Source organism: Anabas testudineus, chromosome 4 (genome assembly GCF_900324465.2).
Source record: "Anabas testudineus chromosome 4, fAnaTes1.2, whole genome shotgun sequence".
Classification (NCBI taxonomy): Eukaryota; Metazoa; Chordata; class Actinopteri; order Anabantiformes; family Anabantidae; genus Anabas; species Anabas testudineus.
Genome location: NC_046613.1, coordinates 3,069,481 through 3,083,032, shown reverse-complemented (window position 1 = coordinate 3,083,032; position 13,552 = coordinate 3,069,481). Strand labels below are relative to the sequence as shown.

The window sequence follows — 13,552 nt, the reverse complement described above, 5'->3', positions numbered from 1 at the left end:
GACACTGAGAAAGCAGGAGTGAATTCCTACTGATGAGAGTGAAGGAAAGTCTATTTCTCACAACATGAAATCAATATGACCACGTGAATCACATTTGCCTTGGGTTATCAGCTACCATACATAATTCATTAGACCAAAGACAGGCTAATGAAACAGCCAATCAAAGACTTTGCTTCACTCAAAGAGACGCAATAAAAATAAGACATTATCAATATGTGGTAATGTGCTACTTGCTGTCAGAACCAATTTGACAAAGCACCAATCGAGCTTTCTTAGCGTCATTATGTGGCACCATTCGGGGTGATGATGTCTCCCTGTACACAAACAATGACATGTCATGCCACACATACAAATTTAAGTCAGGAGCCTTTGGGGTAACGCACAGTCACTAATACAAACTGAAGCCATTGCAAAAGGCTACAGTGTTAAGACATTATTCTGCTGAGCCATGTCAGAGGATAGATTAGCTCTGCAGTGAGCATGCATTATTGCCGCTTCACATATGTAATAAACGTTTTGTCTCAATTTTTTACCATAAAATGGCAACGTGAACAGTTAATTTTAATGAGATCAGCATCAGCCTCAACAGCTCAAAATCGTCATAATGGAAATACGCTGCATGTACTGACATGGGGCTGAACATTATTGGGAGGTGTCCCAGTGTTTCTCAACCATATATTAAGAAAGAAAATTGCTGTTCATCACTTCCACATTATGTGAAATAACGCATTATGTAAGCTCTTTGTACGCCACCCTAAACACAGTGACAATCCTTCTACTAAGAACAACACTAAAAGAAGACTTTATTCAGTAGTAGTTGGTAAGCAATGGTAAGCAAACTGCTTTAACTGTTTGTATATCCACAGTTGTACGTCTTCTTCTGCTTTCCCTTTGTTGAACGACGAACGCGGACTACCACCACCTGCTGGTACAGAGAGTCATATCTCTTACACAGGTGCAGAACGTACAAACTAGACAGCTATCGGCTACTGGCTTTGCAGTGTTTTAAATGGCCACATTCTGGACCTGCCAAAGGTGACGTGAAGCGACTCAACCGTCAGACTTGTTGCCTCTAGTTCTTCGGTTGCCAGCTTTATTTGTGTCTCTGCCCTTACAGACTGTGTTGGAAAACACACCAACTACCATCCCACATGTAAGGTGTCTTGTCTCTCCCAGTCTGTGATAACATCCATCCTTCAGGTACCACGGGTACCATGTTCTTTGAAGACTGAGCTGCATCAATACATTAATGTTGTCATTGCTGCTGCTCTGATTCTCCTACGCTCTTGAAAATGGTGCTCATTCGTACTTAAAGGCTCTGTCTAGGACCTCACAGTTTGAGTCTATTTTCAGAGCAGAAATACATTCAGATATCAGAAAATGGGAAAACATTTAGAGCTAAATTATGATTTTATTGCTTCTGATTCAAAAATGCATCCAATTCTACTGTTCCCAGTTAAGACTTGCACACTTATACTGCTGCCACAAGTAGGGAAAATGTATCATGAACATAGGCAAGAGATGGTACTGTCAGTAAAATGGCTAAAATCATGATAAAAGAAGATGAAATAAATATTCAATTAAATCCAACAGAGGAGCTCCATAAGGTGCACAGTGCAGAACTTTATTGCAATCATACCAGTGGTTACAGCGACTGATTTAATAAGGTAGAATGGTTGTTGATGTTCAGGGGGAATTCCACTGATTTTTCACTTCAAAGTCCATTTACAGATCTCAGCAAGCAGAAAAAAAAAGGCCTTCTATGGTTGCAAGTTAGTTCAATTCACCAAGACTTGAGTCATTTATGGTCAGGACTTAAGGTGCCAGCAACAGAGGTGCCAAGGTGCTTTCTACAAAAAATAACGTGTTTGGTTGTGGTCGTGTGTTTAAAACCAAGAACAATCAACCTAGGAAACTAAAGATGTCAATGTCAAGGAGCTACTTCAAAACAACACCCGTCTCATTTATCACAGTTAAATATGACTCACTAAAACATGACATTATCCCTGAAAATTAGGTTTAAAAAAAAAAAAAAAAAAAAAAAAAAAAAAAACACACAACAGAAACATCCTACTTGGGAATGCCCACAACTTTATGCAATGTAAGTTACCATCGCTCATTGAAAACTGTTCGGGTAGCAGTAGACTTAAGTATAACAGCAGCTTATTCCAAGCTACTGCTTGATGTTTTATGTAAAATGTTGTATATATAAAGCCAATAAAAATAAATAAAATACATATTACCATATGTTAGGTGTAAGAACAAAAATGTAGCACAATCTGCATCTGCCTCCGCCGCCCCCCGGTGCAGGGTTACGGGTTCCTTGGAGTGACAGCTTGCGTTGGCCAGCCTTACTGTGCTCGGCTAGCTGTGTGTCGGTGACAGATGGTAGCGTGCAGGTCTTGCCAGTTACCCCTGCTTCATGGGCAGTTCAACCTGCTCTGAGCAGTTTGTCGATCTGAATTCAGCAGGTCAATGAGGGCCACTGAATCAGCAGTGGTTAGATTTCATAGCAAGCTGCTACTTTGGCTTTGATTAGACCTGGTCAAAGTCAGAATCCCAATCACTCTAAGAACCAGACACACACGGGGGAACAGGTAATTTTCACTGCTTGCTTTGCTATTCTCGCAGTACTTGATGTAACACTGACCAGAGCACAGGTGCAAGTGGACATGAACTACAAAGTAAAGCCATTGTGTGTAAGTGGCCAGATTCAATAACATCATAAAGGTGTTAATTAGATCACTATTCAGACCCCTTATCTGGAAATTACAGTGCTGTAAATGTTACTGTAAATTAATAAAACACTCAATAAGTGAAAACACAGTTTTAAAAAAATTTTGCTAATTTATTAGAAACCAAAAACTCTTTGAAATTTGATGACGTCACAGTTTAAAACCTTAGTTTTCTGTTGTTTTGGGGGTTTTTACAATACTAAGCCGTTAATCCCCATACAGTTACCTAAGAACAAGTGGGCGTCTATTTGTAGTAACAGGCTGAAAGAAGTGGGGGTAGTGTGAGACAAACAGGATGAGCCTATTTATTGGCAGCTGGGGGGTAAATAGGTGACTATGGGTAGAGGTGAGCAAGGCTCCTGTCTTTGGTTAGATAAAGATGAAGTAAAATTCATTACCTATGCAATCACCCAATGACCTGCTAGTGCACCACGCTACATTAATATTGAGCAATACAAACACATGCTTATTTCTAGCATTGCTCATAGAATTACCCTTTGTACAGTAAGTGTGCGAGTCTGGCACAAGCTGTGTAAACAGCACAGTCGGTTAACATAACCTAAAAAAACAAGGTGTCTACGAAGAATCCAGTGTGCAAACTCCCTGTGTACGCAGAAAGTCAGATGATAGGTGGGTGGTATGTAAATAGATTGAGGTTTTCCAGACTTTAGAAACATCCTCTGACGAAGAATGATACAGTTTTTATTTTTTAGGTCTTACTTAGCCTTAACCTCTAAAAAAAAAACAGAGGTAAAACAGTAATTTCCACCCCTTCAGCATCTTTACTTTTGTTATACTTGAATTTTATGAGTAACATTTTTCCACTACACCATTCTGTAGTGATAGTATGAACTTGGTAGTGTAGTAAAATGGATGCCTCTGCGCCGGCTTGCCATCTGATCAAAATATAGTATTTTTCTGCAAGACGCCACTAGGGGCTACTTAGGAGACTCCCAACCACTTTTATGTCTCCATTGGGATGGTACGTGAAAGTGGTTGGGCGAAGACAGCTGAGGTGGTCAGCTACTTATTGTTAGCATAGCCCAACCAGCCATGTGTAACTCTAATCTGCTTATTCTAATTAGATCATTAGGGTGCTTCGAGAGTCTCCCTGTTTCTCCATCAACGTGTGCAACTTTGCTGAATCTGACTTGTCCTATAAAGAGCAAAATTATCCTAAACATCCCACAGGAGTGGGATTAAACATGATGCCTCTGTGACTGGGAAACTGTAAAAAATACACAAAGGTAGCTTTCTACCAGGTTTTGTTTGCTTTGATTTGAATAAGCAAAGCTGTCATAATGAAGAATCTTAGGGGAATTTATAGGTGTTATATATATTTATATTCTATTTATGCATAGAATTTGTAGGGTATAGGTGTCTGCAAACCATTCCCCTTCTTGGAAATGGTTCATACCACTACAGAGGAGGCATAAACAAAAGTGGATGGAGCAACACAAGGTAATATATTACAATATAAAAGTGTAACACAAAGCAAAACATTTGCAGGTTCTCTTCTTTCTCACGAGGAAATCCCGTGACTGCTGCAGTTCTGTTGGTACACTGAATCTACTGAAATCTCTCATATGTTCATCAGTAAGTAGGAAGACACAGTATGTTGGACAGGGGTACTACAGAGACCCCTCATGAGCTAGCAGTGAATTATAAGAGCTGGTCAACTTATTTATTGTATGGCTCGTACTAAGCTGAAAGATCTATCATCTGTCAGAATTGTAGACAAGGGAAAACTGAGCAGTGTCAAGTCTACTGTCACATTCTATGATTGAGGTGTTTTTGGTAATAAAGCCTCTAATGTTTGTTTGCGCTTTCAATTTTGAACATTAGGAATTACCAGGAAAAAGACCTTTGCAAAAAGAGGTATGGAATGTTTTCTTAGCAGAGACACGCTAGAGGAGAAGTGCTTGAAATGCTTGTGGTGTATTTTGAGAATGGGGGCACATTCTGGAAAAGGCGTAGAGTGCAGGCTGGTTTCTAGGCAAACTGCTGCCCTGAATCAATGCTGCACACTGAAATCATTTTAAAACAAAGACCTCTCTCTTCTCTGATGGGAGGCAACACACCACTGCATCATTTTAAGTACAAAAACACATGCTAAAATCTGAAGCCATGTTTTCGAAAGACTAATGCTAGGAGTAAGACACAGTGGGTAGTGAAAATTTTCTGCAAGGTACAAACAAATTGGGTGGGTTGTTTGTCTTTACCTCCTGGCCTAAACAGCTCGGATGCAAAGTCAATAACCGTTCATTACAAAGCTACTCTATAGAGCCAAAGCAAGCTGGGCTACGTGCTACATGCCATCCTAAACAAAATCATACAACAAGACAGCAGCTACCATGCTCAACTGACAAGACCATTTTATTTGCCATGAAAAAGCTTTAAGCATTATAATCACAATCCAGAATTACTTCCTATGCTGTGTACACAATGATTATGTTCTTGAATTCTGGTGCTGACCAGTATAAAATAAGAAGTGTACATGAGTGCTGACAGCACTGAAATATTCCAGCATAAATAAAATAAACAAGCAGAGCTGAGGGTCCTACAGCTAGGAAGGTCTTCTAATACGACTAACCTGACATGAACACAGCTAGTTGCCAAAACAGGTCAGAGCAGTAGCATGTAGCTGTCACAGTAAAGCATCTTGGTTGAACTAGACAACCAAATCAACAACATCAGAAAGTCAGGGGCATGTTATAGGCCATCCAAATGTAAACACATGACTAGAGAGCCTGACAGCTTCTATAGGCCTCATCACCAATTTAACACTGTGTGCCACTGCACAGAGCTCACAGGAAACCTGCTAGAATCTAAACAGAACAAAACAGGAAGAGTGAGCCATCTTTTTGAAGGAAATCAAACTGAAACTGACAAATATTCTGACAATAATATGTGGTAAGAGAAAATACACTGACTAAAATAAGAGAGTGGGGGATGGGAAGGGATAGATGGGGCAACGCTCTGTGGAGAATGTGGTCAGAGCGTGGGGAGGCGGTGGAAATAACAATGCACCTTGTGTACTATAGAGACTAGATCTGAACACATATCTGGCACATAAGACACATTTTTCCAATGAGTGCCATCAGTGTCTTCTCGTGGCATGTAGTGAGGTAGTAGTGTGTGGAATTAAAAAAAACAAGTTTACAGAGATCATTCACTGATTTTGATAACAGCAAACCAACGTTGGGCTTGAACATGCCCTTTCGTTCTATTTCTGTGCAAATTCTGCTAAAAACACTGTGCTGCATTAGACTGTGGAGGTCCTTGTGTGTCCTTGTGCCCTGTGGGCTCTAATTGAATACTGCAACGTTGACACTTGTGCAGAATTACCTCACACGCCACTAACTCAGACATGGAAGCCACTTATAAATGACACATAACTCAAGCAATTAAAATGCAAATGTACTCTCCTGGGAACACCAACAAGGGTGTGGGTTGTGTAAAAGTGAGATGTCCTTTTTTTTTTACTGAGAATGAACAACAAAGCAACAAGCAACAGTCAGGAACTAATGACAGGTTTTTCAAGATTAAAACTATGCCTGACTGTCTGGCAGCGCAGGTGGATCTCTATCTAACCATTAGCCAAACGGTTAAATAGAGATCCACCTGCACTCTGCCACATTTATCCAGAAATAAAGAGCGGATACTACATAATTTAGGTTGCTTTTCAGAGTTGTGGTGTTTCTTGACCTGTGATGTGTTAAAGTCCAGCTTGGCTTTACTCACCACAGTAGTAAGTCTGTATGCACCACCAGAATGTTCAATCAGGGCCTGGTACCATGGGCTCACAACCTGCAACAGAAGTTTATTAGATCAGATGAGACAAAACTGACAATAGTGAAGGAAATATGTTGTGTTATAGTACGTCCAGTACTGATCTGCACTGCTGCTACACCCCAAATTTAGGTTACATAATGTCCCAAAAACATTTGCTATTTTTATTATTAGTCATGGCACAGACGAATATTTTCACTATTTCCTGACATTTTATACACAGTACATTTACATTTAACTTTGTTGACAAAACTGACAGATCAGTCAAGGATTTGTGTGCATGTAATGCTCTCGTATCATTCCATTTATCAAGTTGTTATTATTAAATTTGTATTGCATGAATAATCTATCTGCAATCACGATGTCAGCCTGTACAATTATATAACCACCTGTGATTTAATCAACAACTAAATAGTCACTTAGTGACTAAATTAGTCTATTTAGTTACTAAATAAGTTACTAAATAGTCACTTATTTAATTTGACTATTTAGGTTTCATTTTATTTTCTCAAAACAAACAGTTTAGTACAGGATGGAATTCCAATGTTTGGATTCACTGGATTCACAATAGTTCATAATGTATCATCAATCATTTCCTTGACAACCAAGAGCAAACCGATAATACTGTTTATTAGATCACTTATTATTCAAATCATATCAATAGCAGTATTTCAGGCAAAAGGGAGTGAAGACGTTCACTGCGAGCTAACACACAGAAACAACGCTATTTATTTAAAGGAAAAGCACGTTTGTTAGGCCTTAAACACATTTTCAACTCTCTGTGCCTTCCACTAGTCAAAGTCATCACAGTGTTAAAAATAACTGCTGACCAATGTAATGAAGTGAAAGTTACACAAGAAAAAAGAAAAAGCTCTAAGTGTCAGTGAGCAGCACACACAGGAACTGAATGGTCTGACCATGTGACAGACACTCATTCAGAAGTCTGAACAATGGCTCACCTCTTCAGTCACACAACAACAGCCCTTATAGCACGTTCACTGCCAATATTTACAGCAGGTGGCCGTCATAAAAGCAACACCTGGTTAACGTAGCAATGCAAAAGCTCTGCAATCAGCGCTCCCTTCCTAAAACCTGCTATGCTGCATTTTTGGTAAGACTGTGATTTAACTGTGTTGTAATTATTAAGGCTGCAGACTGAGGTGGTGGTGGTGAGTGTTGCTGGATTGCATAACACCATGAAGTGCATTGGAAATGGCAGTTTTTTTTCCCCAGCCTCCTTCTCCTGTGGGCATGTAACACTTCTCACTGCTCACTGCTTCATCCATACCTCTTTAATTTTAGCCCCCCCCCCCCCCCGTCTCTACAGCGTTGGCGATAATGTTACCACAAAGAGAGCAGGAGTACTTGGGTGTGGCCACGGAAACACTGGAGGTTGTGTTGAAGGTTGCTCAGGGCTTGTAGTAGCACAAGGCTGTCAAGATGGTTATCTCCTTGATCAAACATGAAATATAAAACAACTGGACTTTTTTTTTTTTTTATCTCAGCCTGCTTCAGTAAACCTCAAACAGGAAAAGATTAACACCAGTATAGGAGCACTCGGGGGGAGTAGCTGCAGGCTTGGCACAAACAAATGTCAATAAATTGTATTCACTGACTTAATTTAATATATTATCCAAACTACCTATTCTTCAACAGTATATTCACAGTTCATCAGTGTATTTTATAATCCAAGCAAATACTGACCAAAAATTCCACATATTGGGCCTTAAATGAAAAGCTAAACATCCTGAAATAAACATGAAACATGCAGCACCATCCTTTTCTTACTGATCACAGGAACATGCACTGAAGTCTGTCTAGCTGCAGCTGTTGTGGCCAAGGCCACGAGGAACCGCGCCAGGCTGTGAGGCAATTTTTGGTGACCACATTGGTATTGCAGGATCAGGTGACCCATGCTGGCAGAGGAAAATGAGAAAAAAAAACAAAAAAAAACACAACACACACACCGGAAGACAGGAAGCTAGCTGGCTCAGCTAGAGGAAGTCTCTTAAGTGCACGTTCTCAATGACCGCAGCGGTCTGTCTCGACTCTAGTGTGCATGCTTCAAAATGTGGACGCTTGAAATACATATTTGGTATCTTTTACTGGAATGAATGGGCTTCCATCTTTGTACAAGCCCTGACGTGACCCGTTTGTGGATGCAGAGATCATACATTGTGAGTCTGCCGAAGAGGAAACTCACTGCCTCGACATTACATGTGTATATGATGTCCTTAGTCCAAGTCAGTATCAGTTTGCGTTACACAATGACTAAAACTGATGTTGCATTCGCCGAGCAAACAGGGGTGCTAACAGCAAGTTCCCAATTTAAGTTTCCACCTTTTTAATACTTGATACTTTAAAGAAATCAGATCACAATTGAAAACAGGAAATGGTGCTTAAAAAAGGCTTTTTAAAGATAGACAATAAAACAATAAAGAGCTATCTAGGAAACACTTTTTTGTACTAGAACTCCAAGAGATGGTTAATAACATATATCAACTTCATACTTCAATAGAACTCATTTCATATATGTTTTGGCAGACATGATGAGACTAATGCCGCATAAACCAATCATGTTGGTGTTAGTCTAGACTTAAGCTTTGGTTGACACACACACGTAGCATCAGCCGGCAGCACCACATGTGCCACTGTCTGGTCTATAGTCAGGAGTGGGTCCAAGACACAAGAGAAAATGACAACAGAAAATGTTAATGGAAACATGAGCAACAGCATTACAGAAGACATCCCAGCAGACACATACCAAGACTCAACAGACAAGGAGATGGTTGAGAAGAAGGGTCCAAGTAATTCAGTAGTGTGGAGATATTTCAGCCAAATAAAGTCTGAGCAAGAAGCAGAGTGGCAGGCACTGCAAACCGTGTCAAAAGCATGTTCCCACAAAGACAGGTAATAGCACTAATCTTTCGTCTCCATGTAAAACAATGCCATCATCTACAGCAGGCACAATGCAAGACTTTACAGTCCCAGAACCAAGCAAGTGCTAGAGGTTTCCCTAAAACAACCAGTGTGATACCGCAGCAACAATAACAGACCTAATGCAATGGTCTACTGTATTGCAAAAGACAAAGTCAGTAAGCATGGTCATAAATGTTGGGTTTAAGCAGCTGATTATAATGGTCTTATAATGTCTTCGCATCTCATTTAGTTGTAATTGTGTAAAAAGGAACAAGCAAAATATATAGACATTATTATCCTGATCTTTTCCATATTGCCCAGCACTATGCGTTTTCAAACCTCTAGTTTGGTTCAAACCTCATTTTAGCCATAGACGATACACTTCACATATCATTACCTCAAAAGTATTGTGAAATAATCAGATGTGATATAGTTTCAAGTGAAAACACTACTAACTACTAACACTACTAAGCAAGAAAGAACAACTGCACAATTTGCTCATAACTGTAGTAATTTGCTCTGCGACACACCAAACCAAACTCTGCCCGCAGAACGCTGGCACCACTTAGCTAAACACACGGAGTGTTCCACATGGAGTGAGAACGCATCCGACTGTCTCCAGCTGTGTAAAACTGTAAGTGTGAAACTCCAGACAAAGACACTCTGCACAGTTCATATGTAAAACAGGGCTACAGTCACAGAAATGTCCTAACCTTTTAAAAATAAATCTGCTTAAGTTTCTGGACTTTTCACATGCGTGTTATGTTTGTAATAAATGTTGTGTTGAAATGTTTGTGTGCATATGATGGAGCAGCCTAACACAGCAGGGCCACCAACAACAACAACAAAAAAAAGAAAAACATCACATCCAAATAAAGCAATACTCCACTGTTTTCTTTTTAAATGGCCTTCAGATCTGTACTTAGTCTCTCACTTTGGATTAAACACACTGGCTTTACAAGCTTGTGCCTTAAATCAGTCTTCTGTACTGTAAATTAAATCCATGTTAGACGCAACAATCACCACAATTATAATCAAACAACAACTGTAACAATGTGCTTTCGAACGCCCTTGTACGTAAAGGGAGCTTGGACTAGCGTTAGACTACAGCGCTTTACCTCAACAGTGCTGCATCATCAACATGGGTCATATCACTCAGTACAGCCTAACACCTCTAATCCGCGATGAGATCAGGCATCTTTTAATACTGAGCAAACTAAAACCATATGAGACGAGCTCCACTGAAGCATAGATCCTTTAGATTTAACCTTGCATCACAGATAAACACGTCGGCTTTTGACTATGTGAGATCACATCCTCTTAATCTGGTGTCATACTTTATTGGTAAATCAGTGATATTATATTGTTGATCTTAATATGGTACAGTTACTGGTTGTACACATTAAGTCAGTATGACAGAGAGTAAGGTAAAAGGAAGATAACAAAAACTCAGGACATCAAGGTGACTTGATCAGTGACTTGTAGGCATTTGTGGAACCACAACTGGTACCTCGGGTGAGACACTCTCCCCTGCTGCAACTAAGTTGATTTATCCACTTGACCTGCTTCACGGGCCTCCACAGAAAGCATGTTCATCCCAGAATACTAAAATTAAAACTAAATCCAGGCCTGTCACACCTACTGTATTAACGAGAATTACTCTTACTATTCTTCAACTTGGTCCACTTATAGAACAGGATCACTATACAGTCTACGCTTCATATGTTTTAGTTGTGCTGCGGTGTACTGGTCTGCATTTCCAATCAGATCTTACCAAACAACAGCAGCTAGCAAGCAAATACTGTTTGATGTCTAGTAAAATTATAAAATTGTTTTAAAATTACTGGTCTTACAATTGCATACAAGTTAACCTTGTACTCCTATTGGCTAATATCGGCATCATTCTCAGATTTCATAATGAGCTCAGCGACGCATAAACAATATTAAAAGTGTAACAAAAACAATATTTAAATGGGCCAAAACAGCTGCAGTCAGCAGTGCCCCAGAAGTTCAGCAGTTCACACTACAGAATGAAATGTGCACCCACAGTGCAGCTGCAAAGTGGCACTCCTGTGTTGGCGCCATTGTCCTGGAAGCTGCTGAATGCCCACTGTCCCTTTGTCTGTCCCTTTTTGGCAACGCAGGGACACCAGCTATACTGGGGCGTTCCCATCAGCCAACGAGCAAAGTGAGCGTTCCCGTCACAGTCCACTATCAAATGTCACGCCTGTAGTTCAATCGGAGGCTCTTTAAGTCGAGAAGCTGGCAGTTTACAATAATGGGTATTACATTTAGATTCGGCGGAAAAGCCTCTGCTCATTGAGGGACGCTCAGGGCAGAAGCAAGTGCTCTCCTGCTGGGAGAAGTAATCCCCCACTATTAAACATACATCATTAAATATTACTTACATAAACAATATCTCAAATAAGGCACAGGAGGAGGAGGAGGAGGAGGAGACTGGGCTGGTGGAGGAAGGTGCAGCAGCAAATGGCCTTTGCATGAGTGTATCAATGACATGGTGATGGGTCAGCTGATAGTGACACTGCTGTGAGGATTTCATTAACATGTGGTTCACATACAGCGCTACTGTTTATAAAACATTTCAAAATAATATAAATAATTTTTTGCATGCTTAAAATCACTAGCAGATACTGATTTGCCGGCAGACCACTCAGGTTTGATTGCACTATTGTGGAACCATTGACTGGGAGTTTTTCCTAGAGGGAGAGTTTAACTAGAAAACATCCTAAAGATGTGATGTTGATTTTTTTTGCAATATTTGAGCAACCTTTCGATATTAACAGTGTAGCAGTGAGGGCCCGATATGGTCCCACACAGACTCCTGTGCCAAATAGTAGGTAAAATAACAAATGAGTATGTGTCAGTGTGGTGGTTAACACAATACCCACAGTACATTTTGACACAATACTGTTGTTGGTCTAAATGTAGCCTAAATGTGAACATTATTCAGTCTGAGTTAACAATAAGGCCTCTGCTCGTTACAGTTGCTGGTCCACACAGCACACAAATACAAGCAACTCCAGTAATACTAAACCGAACTCGACACATTTCCACACCGCAGTAGACAGTCAAACAGCAGGCGATTCATTATTTGGAAAGCATAGATACAAAAATACAAGTGCCTAAATTGACTTTAAATGAGTGATCAGAAAGTTGATTCAGTCATTATTAACCGAGCAGTAATTCAGCTCTCCTGCTGAGTTACCACTTGTACCCATTAGCTGTAATATATTGTAATCAGATGATCCACTACCTCAAGCCTAAAGCACAGACACATTCTTCACAATGTTGAACTTGACCTGTGGCGTTGCCACACAAACCATGTGACTGCTGTCAACTTTGTGTGTGTGTGAGAGAGTGAGAGAGAGAGAGAGAGAGAGAGAGAGAGAGAGACTTATATCTGCTCCTCTAAACCTGTGTGAGTACTTAAATCCTCTCAAATTTAGTTACAACCGTTACATTCTTGCTCTACAGCAAATCCACTGAAAACCATGTAGGCAATCATACATGCACCAATGCTTGACCACTTACAGTTGACGGCATACTATTTCAACACCCAACTTGTCTGACTTTCACAGCCGAGCAACAGTGAAGGTATTTTCATCCTACATGCAAAGATTCAAATAAGCCATCCCACAGAGACCGAGGTTGTTTTTTTCCAGCAGCAACCCAGGGAAACCCCTGCTTCAAAGTAAATTTTATCTATAGGTGTGTGCTGATTGTTTCTGTGCTGGGTCATGAAGGGCTGCAGACAAGAGGTGGGCTACATCCTGAACACATTAACTATTAGAGCACTGATAATATTACCATCCACACCTAAGGCAATTAAAGCCATCATCGCATCTTACTGTACAACTACTGTCATCTGCCCATAGCTACACAAGGGTCCACACAGACCAAAACATATTTTTACCAAAGTACACGCTCTCCAATATTGCATTATTTTGTCCGATAGCATAGTCACTGTGTCAGATCAGGCGATTATCGAGTTAGAAAATCTTACCACGAATCTTACCATACCTTGGCTGAGTGATACGAGACTATGTGTTGGTCCCTGGCCAATTACATCTCTCCAGTGGTGTCAA

General features: G+C 40.3%; 1 protein-coding gene across 1 annotated transcript in view; it reads right to left on the bottom strand.

Annotated features, from left to right (window-relative positions):
* Positions 1-13,552, bottom strand: part of tbl1xr1a (tbl1x receptor 1a) — a 34,988-nt gene that overhangs the window by 15,289 nt on the left and 6,147 nt on the right. The window contains exon 2 of the mRNA XM_026345971.1: positions 6,480-6,545. The gene's annotated coding sequence lies outside the window, so the exon portion shown is untranslated. The remainder of the gene's footprint in view (positions 1-6,479; positions 6,546-13,552) is intronic.